The sequence below is a fragment of the Penaeus chinensis genome, chromosome 21 (assembly GCF_019202785.1).
Source record: "Penaeus chinensis breed Huanghai No. 1 chromosome 21, ASM1920278v2, whole genome shotgun sequence".
Lineage (NCBI taxonomy): Eukaryota > Metazoa > Arthropoda > Malacostraca > Decapoda > Penaeidae > Penaeus > Penaeus chinensis.
In genome coordinates, this window is record NC_061839.1 from 8,365,056 (window position 1) to 8,377,650 (window position 12,595).

Sequence of the window (12,595 nt, forward strand, 5' to 3'; positions counted from 1 at the left end):
CTCTCTCTCTTTTCTCCCCCCCCCCCTCTCTCTGCGCTGCTTCCTCTGCTGCCGTCTGTCGGGGAGACACATCGACGAGTGACGTGGTCGTCTCGTGCGTCAAATCATGTCAGTCATGTAGACCGAAACCTCGTGTGCACATCTTCCATCCTACGACAGCTCCTGACGGTCCTCCTCCCCCACTCCCCCTCTCCCTTCTCCCTCCCCTCCACCCCCGAGCTGCACATGAGCACGCCGCATTGCAAGGAAAACTAAAAGAAAGAAAAGAAAGAATGGCTGCGCTCAGACTTTCTCCTTGCATGACCAACTGCCGTCACTTACACACGGCGAGGAAAGTCATGAGGCTGTGAATCATCTCTTGCCTCGTCTCAGCAGCATCGCACTTGGGACTGATGCCTGCGATAGCCAGTGGTTCCCTGTTCCTTGAAGTGCTTTGATATACATCGCGCTGTCGCCTGCAGTATTCTGTCATCAATATTCATATAATCATTGATCAGCAGCATAATATTCCATAACTTTATCATTACCACACACCACTATTTTTTTCAAACAACAGCAACACGATGCAAATAAACTACCGCAAACAAGATTACTCCACTCTACGGCTCAGTAACGGGTCCTTCGTCATCGGCAGTTTACAACGCTCCTTGCCTCGCGTCCTTCCCCTTGTCGCTTCGCCAAAACCAGGGGAGGAATGCGGTCTAGATGATACCTTGATGGGACAGTCCTTCAAGGCTCGAGTGCTGCCTTGAAATCTGGGGGAGGGGGGGCACGAGGGTTAAGGACGGGGGGCAGGGAGGTTGGGGAGGAAGGGGAAGGGGGTCGGGGAGGTAGGGGAAGGGGGTCGGGGGGGTAGGGGAAGGGGGTCGGGGAGGTAGGGGAAGGGGAGGAAGTCGAATAGAGAGGAAGGGAGTCAAGATTTTTTAAAATAATTTTTGTCCTTTATGGGAAATCCACGTCTTTACAGTTCTCCGAAATCAACGGTTATGAAACCTGTTTAAAGGGAAAAAACATGTGGTCATTTTGTAAATCTGCCAGCTTGCTTTTTCCACGGGGACTGTTACGGCTTAAAAATTGAGTTGCACAATGGAAAAATAAACTAGTGTCAAGCGTGTGATTCCGAGCAGAGAGAGAAAGGGAATTAGAGTGGAGATCGTGAGAGAGAAAAAGGAAAAAGGTCTGTGTGTGTGTGTGTGTACACACACATGCACACACACACACACATACATACACACACAAATAAATAAATAAATATATATATATATATGTATATATATTGTATATATATATGCGTGTTTTTGGGTATGCGTGTGTGTGTGTGTGTGTGTGTGTGTGTGTGTGTGTGTGTGTGTGTGTGTGTGTGTGTGTGTGTGTGTGTGTGTGTGTGTGTGTGTGAGATAGAGACAGACATACAGACAGACAGACAGACAGACAGAGAGTCAGTCAGTCAGTCAGTCAGTCAGTCAGTCAGTCAGTTAGTCAGTCAGCCAGTCAGACAGTCAGACATACGTCGACGGAGACAGGCAGACAGACAGAGACAACCAGCCATCCATCCAGCCAGCCAGCCAGAAATACAGAATAGGAGAAAAAACAAACAAAAGAAAGAGACAGAGCGATGAAGATAGAGAGGAGGAGAGGAGAGAGGAGGAGAGGAGAGAGGAGGAGAGGAGAGGAGAGAGGAGGAGAGGAGAGAGAGGAGAGGAGAGAGGAGGAGACCCGAGCCCGTCAACACGAGGCGGAGTGACGCCGTGCCATAAGTTCATTATCCATTATGTAGATCAGAAACCCTCCTGATTCCATTTTCGAAAGTAATCACACACAGCAAGCAGAGACTACATGCAACTGGCTCATGCAAGGTGGGTGGGAGAGGCGTTGGGCGGGGTGAGGGGGGGGGGGGTGAGGGGAAGCGTCATGCACGGAGAAGGAGGTATTATGAAGAACACAAAACACTAGTAAAAGTACTTGATACTGACTTTGGAGAGACAGGTTGCATGACCAAGTGGTTGCATGACCTCGATAACCGTCAAGATCTGGATTGCGGTTGTTTGTTTGTTTTTCTTCCCTTTTTCTTGTTTTCTTATCTCTTTTTTCTCATTCTTCTGCTCTTGTCTTTCTTTTTTTCTTCCTTTCTGTACTTATCTCATTCATTCCTCTTTGCTTCTCTTTTCTCTTTCATTCCAATATTTTTTATCTTCTTTTCATTTCTTCTTTTTTTCTCCTTTCACACTTTCTTTTCTCTTTCTCTTTTCGCTTACTTTCTTACTTCCTTCTTGTCTCCCCTCCCCCCCCCCCCTTCCTTCTTCTCTCTGTTTCTTTGACTTTTCTCTTTCTTTCTTTATCTTTTTATCAAAGTTTCCATATTATTCTTTCCACCTCCTCCAACCCTCCGCAATGGGTAATGTTCAAAGGAAGCTCGTGTGTATCTTGTTAATGACTTCCGTATTATTTCACTTTTCTTAGCCGTGTCTTAGCTGATCCCCCCCCCCCCAAAGGACTTCATCTCAACGACCCCACGTACGATCCTCACGTACGACCCCCCCCCCTATCTTTACGTACGACCCGGTTACCCCATGTACGACCCCCAGCACCCTACCGTCCATGACCTTCAAAAACTCACATAAGCTCAGCAGATACGACCCCACATCTATGCGTACGACCCCACACTCCCCCATACGACCGTGGACTCCCACATACGTCCCCACAACCTCATAGACGACCACACACACCTACGTACGACCCTACAGTCTCACATACGACTCCACACTCCCACATACGACTCCACATTCCCACATACGACTCCACATTCCCACATACGACTCCACATTCCCACATACGACTCCACATTCCCACATACGACCTCACACTCCCATAGACGACCCCACACCCCGCATCGTTCTCTCTCCGGCTATGACCCAGTTTACTTCCCGGAGGAGAGGGAAGGGTGGGGGGGGAGGCCTCTTATAGTACTCTTCCTTTGCTATCGACCCTTAACCCCCCCCTCCCCCCTTCCTCTCGCCTTACTGCCTCCTCCCACACAGACAAATAGGCGACCTGACCCCGACTGAGGTTGCTCTTGGAAGAACTACACCCCCCCCTCCCCCCCATCCTCTCGTCCACCACCCCCCCTCCAAACTCTCTTGAAGAACTACCCCCTCTCCCCTATTATCCCCCCCCTTCTTCTAACCCTCTAGCTCTCCTCCCACTCCCCCCCCCCCCAAGCTCTCGTATACCCTCCCTCCCCTCCCCTCCCCTCTTCTCGGTCGTAGATAGGTTTTCAATGTCACTTCAGACCCTGATATGATCCTATAGATGTTTAAGTGTCGTACGAGAGGAGAGAAATGGTGTAAAAGTGGTGATGTGATGTAGTAGTATTTTCAAGGAGTTGATTTATCCGAAATAACTCTTTAAGGTTTAAAGGTTTGTTTAAGGATCTCATTTGGAAGTCGATGTTTTAATTGTTTTGGTTTGTATATATTTATTTATTTTTACTTTCGTTGTTTCTTGTATTCCAAAAAGGTGAAAAAAAATAAATGTTTACGTTGGTGTATTCGGCGGGCAAAGTAGGAGTAAAAATAGCAATGGAATTGGAAATCTAGAGTGTTTTCGAGGTAATGATAGGGCATGTGGCACTCACAGGCACTCGTATCCAGTTTTACTCATGCTCTCATCTGTTATTCAGGCTCATACTCGCTAGCATTTCTGCTGGGCTTTCCAACACGCGTTGTGATTCATTCCAATCATTGTGGGTGTTTCTTTATTAAAGAAACTCACGCTAACACTCGCACGCACATGCGCCCTGCTCGTACATATAAGCTCATGCACACAGATACATAGACAGACACGCAAATACAGACACACAGATATACACACACACTCACACTCACGCTGACGCTGACGCTCACACTCACACTCACACTCACACTCACACTCACACTCACACTCACACTCACACTCACACACACACTCACACTCACACTCACACTCACACTCACACACACACACACACACACACACACACACACACACACACACACACACACACACACACACTTCCATCAGAACACACAAACGAACGAAAGCGGTCGGGTGAGTCGCCGCGTCGTCCTGCAAAGCAAGCGAAGCAAGCAAAGCAAAAGCAAAGCAAGACGAAGCAAAGCGACAGCGAGCCAGGGAGGAGCGCGAGACGGGGCCGAGGGTGTCGCCCGTCCTCCCCTGATGGTCTGGAAAGCCTCCATGTTTGGGCTAATGTTTCGAGGCTTCCGCTGGACCGCCCTCGTCTGTTCGCTGCCGGGGAGGGGGAGGGGGAGGGGCAGGGAAAGGGGAGATGGGAGGGGGATACAGGGTGGGAAGAGAAAGGGGAGGAAGAGGGAGGAGGATGGCTAAGATAGGAGAGAGAGAGAGGAGGAGGAAAAGGAGGAGGAGGAAAAGGAGGAGGAGGAAGAGGAAGAGGAAGAGGAAGAGGAAGAGGAAGAGGAAGAGGAAGAGGAAGAGGAAGAAGAAGAGGAGGAGGAGGATGAGGAGGAGCAGGAGGAGGAGAGGAGGAGGAGGAGGAGGAGGAGGAGGAGGAGGAGGAGGAGGAGGAGGAGGAGGAGGAGGAGGAGGAGGAGGAGGAAAAAGAAGGAGACCGATGAATGAGGAGGAGAAAGGAGGGGAAAAGAGTAAAGTAAAGAAGAGGAGAGAGGCGGGAAGATGAAAGAGGAAGGCAAAAGAAAGAGGAATAAAAAGCAAGAGGGAGAAATGAGAAGGGAAGTAGAGAAGAAGAGGGACCAAACCAGAGTAAGGGGAAAAGCGGAGAAAGAAAGAAAGGAAGTGGCAAAGCGAGAAAGAGGGAAAGATACAGTAAATAGAGGGGAGTGAATCCAAGGAGGAGAGTAGAGAGCAGGAAGGAGAATGTGGGAGTAGAGAGATAATGAGGGAAAGAGGGATAGAGGACGGAGTGAAGAGGAAGAGAAAACGAGAAAAGGAAGGGAAGAGAAAAAGTACACACACACATACACAAATACAAACATAATACATACATATACATATATACATACATACACAAGACTATGAGATGCAGAGAAATGAAGGGAAAGAGAGGGACATAAAGAAAGATGAGAGTGAAGAAAGGGGGAATCCAAGACAAATGAAAGAAAGGGAAACAGAAGGGGAAATGGAAGAAGGGAGAGACGAATGAAAAACAGGAAGAAGAAGAAGAAGAAGAAGAGACGGATAACAAAGAGGGGAAACATACAAGAAACAAAACAAGAAAAAGAGACAAAGGAGCTATCAAAACAAAACAAAAAGAGTAAGAAAAAGGAGACAAGGAGAAGAAGAAGGAGCGAAAAGAAAGCTGGACAAAGGCAGACGAGGATAAAAGAGTTCCTGGTGCTACAGTTTGCTCAAGTTTGGCCTAAGTTTTCGTGAGATGAAATTGTATTGGCTGCCCGGGATTGTGCTGGCGAAGACCGACAGGCTGTTTACGTCTGCTCGTAGTTTGGGCTGTTTGTGTGGACGTGGCGAGTGTTTATCTGGGTTGATGTGGCGAATAGTGTGTGCGGACGGGCTTAGAAGCAGGAGGGATGGACAGGGAGAGAGACGGATAGACGCACTTTAGGCGCAGGTAGATGTGTGGGTAGAGGATCAGGTGCAGATTGATAGGACTATAAGTTACACGAACACATACACACACACACGCCGAGAGAGAGAGAGAGAGAGAGAGAGAGAGAGAGAGAGAGAGAGAGAGAGAGAGAGAGAGAGAGAGAGAGAGAGAGAGAGAGAGAGAGAGAGAGAGACAGAGAGACAAAGAGACAGAGAGAGAGAGAGAGAGAGAGAGAGAGAGAGAGAGAGAGAGAGAGAGAGAGAGAGAGACGGAGATAGACAAAACAGACCGACAAACCAGACAGACAGACAAAGAGACAGACAGGCAGGCAGACACACAGACAAAAAGACAGACAGGCAGGCAGACACACAGACAAAAAGACAGACAGGCAGGCAGGCAGACAGACAGAGAAACAGACAGACAGACAAAACAAGACAGATAGAAGCTGACACACATAGAGAGAAACAAGAAAATATATTATGTTTTTGTTTGTACTTGTCCGTTTATTTGTTGTATATAAGTGCAAACATAAAAAGATATGTATGTGTGTGCGAGCAAAGAGAGAGGTACGGGCGTGTGTTAGCTCGAGTTAGGAATGTATTTGCTGACAGCGGTGAGGCGTGTGTATGTCAGCAGTGCAAAGGAGAATGTCAGCTTAAGCGACTCTGTGTGTATGTATGTGTGTGTGCGTGTGTGTATGTGCCTGTGCCTGTGTGTGTGTGTGTGTGTGTGTGTGTGTGTGTGTGTGTGTGTGTGTGTGTGTGTGTGTGTGTGTGTGTGTATGTGTTTGTTTGTGTATACTTGTATATATGCATATTTGTATGTATGTATGTATTTATGTATGTATGTATGTATGTATTTATGTAAGTAAGTAGGTATGTATGTATTTATTTATGTAAGTAGGTAGATATATATGTATTTATTTATGTAAGTAGGTAGGTGTATCTATATGTATGTTAGTACATGTATGTACGTCTCTCTGCCTACCTGTATGTATGCCATTCCAGTCCATATGCAAATGAAACAGCCACAAACAACATCCTCGCCAGCATCAGGAGCCAGCTAAAAGAGGCATCTCGCACCCTGAACGGAGAAAATTGAATTACTCTCCCAACGATGGCGAAGATTAACATGTGAATTATTAACCGCACATTTGAGACCGTGATAGTAAGGTGGGAGGAGGTGGAGGAGGGAAGGGGAAGGAGGCGAAAGTGGAGAGGGAGGAGGAAGGGGAAGGGAGGATAGGGAGGAAGGAGGAAGGGGAAGGGAGGATAGGGAGGATAGGGAGGAAGGGGAAGGGAGGATAGGGAGGAAGAAGGAAGGGGAAGGGAGGATAGGGAGGAAGGAGGAAGGGGAAGGGAGGATAGGGAGGAAGGAGGAAGGGGAAGGGAGGATAGGGAGGAAGGAGGAAGGGGAAGGGAGGATAGGGAGGAAGGAGGAAGGGGAAGGAAGGATAGGGAGGAAGGAGGTAAGGAGGAGGGAAAATAGAGAAAAAGGAGGAAGTGGGACGAAAGTGAAGAGGAAGTGGAAGGGAGGATAAAGAGGAAGGGTGAAGGGAAGATATAGAGGAAGGAAGAAAGGAGAAAGAGGAGTAGGTGGAAAGTAGAAAGGGAAGAAGATAAGGAAGATGAAAAGCGAGGATGAATGGGGGAAATAGAGAGGAAGAGGAGGATGCGAAAGTGAAGAGAGGGAACGAAAGCGGAGAGGAAGGGGAAAGGGAGGGGGTTGGAAGGAAAGGGAAAGAGAGAGAGAGTATGGAGAGGCAATGGGAAGGGGGAGAAAAGTGGGAATGGAAAAAGGAGGGAGGTTGGGGGGGGGGGAGTAGAGACGTAAAGGGAAAGGGAAGAAAGTGGAGGGAAGGAGAGTGGAGGAGAAGGGGGAGGTGGAGTAGACCGTCCTACTGCGCGAACAAAGAGTACTCTCACACGCACGTACTTAAAATGTACACCTAATTAAAAAGCGTGCGTTTATAAGACGCGGAGTACTCATCACCTGAACAACACAGAGGAAATAACAGACATTGAAGAAAGAGTCTGAGAATTAGTTGAACATAAAAAAGAAGCAGACTTTAATCCATAGATACAGAATTTACCAGTGTACGAGAGCAAATAGTTACAATCACCGCCAATCACACAATCACACAGCGGAAGTTATTTTATTACGGTGTTTGATTGGGTAGAGGGGGGGGGGGGAGGGGGGGGGGACAGGAGCCTAACAGGGGAGGGAGGAGTGAAGGAGAGGGTGGGGGGAGGAGGATGGGACGGGGGGACGGAGAATGAGGGGGGGAGGATGGAAGGATGGGACAGAGGTGGGGAAGGGGAGGGGAAGGGAAGGAAGGGGGGATAAGGAAGGATGGACAGAGGTGAGGAGGGGAGGGGAGGGGGGGAAGGATGGGATAGAGATGAGGAGGGGAGGGGAGGGGGGGAAGGATAGGGAAGGAGGGGACAGAGGTGGGGAAGGGGAGGGGAAGGGAAGGAAGGGGGGATAAGGAAGGATGGGACAGAGGTGAGGAGGGGAGGGGAGGGGGGGAAGGATGGGATAGAGATGAGGAGGGGAGGGGAGGGGGGGAAGGATAGGGAAGGATGGGACAGAGGTGGGGAGGGGAGGTAAGGGAGAAGGATAGAGAAGGGGGGAGAGACGAGTGAAGGAAGGGGTGGGGACGGGAGTGGAGGGAGGAGAGAGAGGGGGGGAGGGTCATTGCATGCCGTGATGGATGAACACGACCCACGGATAAGCCTTGGATAGGGAGGGAGGGATATTTGTGGGTTTCATTGAATGTGATGTGAGAGTGAGAACGACCTCTGTTATTGGTTGAATATCGGGATCGAAGTTATTATAAAGACTTTTTTTTATATAGCAGTAGCATCTATGTATGATTGGTTTGTGGTTATTGTTTTTATTTTTGGTGTGTGTTTCGTGATAACGAGTTATTGTTATTACTGTTATTATCACTAATTTCAACTTCAACAAACATCAACACCAGTATTATCCTCCTCCTCCTCCTCCCTATCATCATCATCATCATCATCATCATCATCATCATCATCATCATCATCATCATCATCATCATCATCATCATCATCATCATCATCATCATCACATCAACCAACACCCTTACCATTTTTATTTTGTCTCTTAAATAATGAATCCCACTTTCCTCTCCCTCTACTGGAAGAATAAACAGTAAATAACAATCTACTGTTAGAATTCTGTTTCCAGTCTCGCCGAGGTAATTTTTCTATCAATGGCGGAGTAATTCTTATATTTCCGGGTCAGTGAGAAGCTATTGCCGCGTTTTCTTTTTTTTGTTTACGCTAAACTGGTTGATGGAATGATATCGGATGCGCAATTGTAGTTCGTATTTTTTTATGGGTTTGTTTTCATGTTACGCTTCCATGCACAGGCGAACATTTAAGCCGCATCAACGCACAGGTATTTAGTATGGAGATATGTGAACACAAACACGCATGTACACGTACGAATATTCACACATACTCCAAGATCACACACGCACACACATATACTCCACGATCACACACGCACACACACAACACACACACACACACACACACACACACACACACACACACACACACACACACACACACACACACACACACACACACACACACACACACACACACACATAGAAAGAGAGAGAGAGAGAGAGAGAGAGAGAGAGAGAGAGAGAGAGAGAGAGAGAGAGAGAGAGAGAGAGAGAGAGAGAGAGAGAGAGAGAGATTAAAACTATACGGCCAGCGATACACATTGGACCTTTCATACATCACCCAAACTCTCTACCGCAAAATGACACGGTTCTCTCCAATCTAGAAATCGCGCAGGAGAATGACAATCATTTTTTATATAAAACGACCAGAGCAATTTTGGTAAACATCACCATTTTCCCCCCTCCTCTCTCTAGCGTCGAGGAAGTTGCCTGGCCTACTTGTTTTGATCGGCCTTACCGTCCCCTCCCCTCCCCCTTCCCCTCTTCCCCTAACTCCCCACCCCACCCCCTCATCCGATAACCCCCCCACCCTATCCGCTCTTTCCCCTACCCTCAACCCCCTACCTCTTCCCCTCTACTCTCCCCCTCCCCACCCCATCCCCTCCTTCCGCCAACCCCCCCCCTATCCCCTCTACCCTCAACCCCCTACCTCGTCCCCTCTACCCCCCCCCCCACCCCAACCCATCCCCCCCACCTGAAAATCAACGTAATAGGGAGAAACTCGCCCGGTAGCTGCCCTCATGGGGTTATTTATCATCGGTAATTGCAACTACGTCTACATTTCGCTCTGGCTGGGCTGGGCAACATATGGCACGATCATGGACATTACCTTGTTATTGTGTTGTAGATGAGAGGCCCACTTACGCCGTTGGTCTTGTGTGTGTTATGAATGCTGCGGTGATCTCTTGGAGGCTGGGTGATGGGTGTGCTTCTCTCTGCCTGTCTCCCCCTCCCCCCCTACCGTGTGTAAGTGGGTGTTAAATGGTGTATTATTTATCTCATGGCGCACCGTGTTTCCCTTGTGTCGCGTGTTGCGGCGCGCGTGGATACATGTCATGATATTTTACACCTGGCGCTGTCATGGTGTGATCTATGTACACATGCGACACTCTCTTGTGATGGATATTGCGAGTCATAATTTGCACATAGATACACGAAAGTGCAGGCACGCGCACACGCACGCCTGCACACACACACACACACACACACACACACACACACACACACACACACACACACACACACACACACACACACACACACACACGCATGCACGCACGCACGCTCGCACGGACGCATGCCCCCACGCCCCCCCCCCCCCTCCACACGCACACACAAAAAAAAAAAAAAAAATATATATATATATATATATATGAGATTTAGATACCGACATTAACCCATATTACCTAATTCTTTTCATTTTTCTTTCTTGCCCCCCCCCCCCCTTCCCTCGCCGAACGCCGCCCCTGTTCTCGTATAGGGATCCCTAAGCCCAGCCCTGAAGGGTGACACAGGGCTGGCCGACCCTCAGACTCTTGGCCTATTTCCTTGAAGTGTCCCGCCGCGCCCTTGCACTCCTTACCTGGGGCTTAAGAGGGGCTTTCGAAGACCTTCCCGCGCTCTTTGCCGACCGCTTGCGCCCCGTGGATTTGTCGCGGCTCTGCGGGAACACGACGGCGGCCTCGGTGCATATCTAGAGACGGGGGGGGGGGGGGTTATTTGTTTTTCTTGGGGGTATGCGGTTTGGTTTTACTGTTGTTGTTGTTGTTTTATTATTATTGTTACTAATATTGTTTTTGTTATTAAATTATTGTTATTATTATTATTGTTGTTATTATTATTATTATTATCATTATTGCCTTGAGAACGGAGTTATTGGTTTTACGATTGTTACTTTCTTTGGTGTATTCATTTCTTGCGGTGTTGTTTTTGTTTAAAAAAAGAATAAGAAATTGCGCTTTCTTTGGCCAACTCCATTCTCAGGAAACATATCTGGTTCCCGTCGAGAGAGCAGGAATGGAATCCAATAGAATGCGCGGGAGGCTGCCATAACAGAATTATCATATGCGAGAGTCATGTGCAATAGTTGCCTAATGCGCGTCATGATTCAAGCAATGCTCGCCGTTGCAGAGGGTCTTGCAAGACCCCCCCCCCCCCACACACACACACACACACCGGGACGTCCTCATCCTTCAAGGCACGTTTGTACGATTTTTCCTTGTCACTCTCAATATTAAAACTTTTTGTTTCTCAAGGGAACAAGTTTATTACTTTATCTTCTGTGCCAGAGGTGGATCTTCTGGTTTTATTAATGTCTGCTCGTTTACGTTCTTATTTATTCATGAATTAATTCGTTCGCCCGTGTTAATCCGACTCGACAATCAGTCACTGGTTCTCAGCACGCCAGGACTTCGTATGTATCGACTGAAGGGCCTGAAGGACGCGTTCATCCCCCACTAACAACTTTTCTCATGCCTGTTCGTCAGTAGTTCACATAATGGGAATTCCTCTCCTCTGTGTGCCACATGCGAGCTGCTGTGAAGTGTGCCGCCGCCGTTCCCTGGTGCGCGGCCTAACTGGCAGTACATCTTTACAAAATGTGTGTTCTCTCTGACCCTCCCTTCTCTTCTCCCTCCCTTCCCTTTCTGCTGGAGCGAGTACAAGCACATAGAGAGTGGGCTTTACAATCTTGGCAAACACTATATACCGTCTCTGTTCTTCCAGTGAAGTATTTTTTACAAGGTCTGTGCTTCCCCTGTTCTCTGAACACAGTCTTCACCAACTAAGCGTTCTCCCTCCGTTCCTCATGTGTTTTCTCTCGACTCGGTCTTTACGAACTTATTTTTGTCCTCCTCCCTCCCATTTACCCTCCCTTTACCTCCCTCCCCTTTGCCTCTCTTTACCTCCCTCCTTCTTGCCCCTCTTCACCTCCTTCCCCCCCTCCCCTCCCCCCCCCCCCTCTGGCGGAACGAGCACAGGCGCAGAGGCGTCCACGAGCGCAGACGATCCAACTGATTGCCGGAAGTAACGTAAGCGCTAAAATAACAAGCGGAATTAATAAGGCCGGTCGAAAACCTCCCCGTGTCCGCCAGTTCGAGTTAATGCGACGATCTAATTGCTTGTTAATTGCACCTACGCCGTTGATTATCTGCCATTATGTACACTGGATATGAATGAGATAATGAGTTACCAGCACTTGATAATTTCAACGCCAATGAATATTAGATTTATATAACTGATACGATATCGATGACGTAAATCATGAGGGTTACAAGCATATTGTTTTTGTTTTCCAAAGCGTCTTACTTGATCCTAAGAAAATGGGAAGGAGGTTTTAGTGGCTCAGGAATGTGGGACGACGCGCCGCTTACGATGATTACGGTACTTAAAGAATAAAGCGAACGCTATTACACGGGCTGGTTTACAAGCTTGGATGGGACTAGCACGTGTGTGAGAGAGAGAGAGAGAGAGAGAGAGAGAAGAGAGAGAAGAGATAGAGTGTGTGT

General features: G+C 48.2%; 1 protein-coding gene across 1 annotated transcript in view; it reads left to right on the forward strand.

The window, feature by feature from the left end:
• The window catches only part of LOC125036692, a 129,977-nt gene that overhangs the window by 6,799 nt on the left and 110,583 nt on the right, over positions 1 to 12,595 (forward strand). The window lies entirely within an intron of this gene.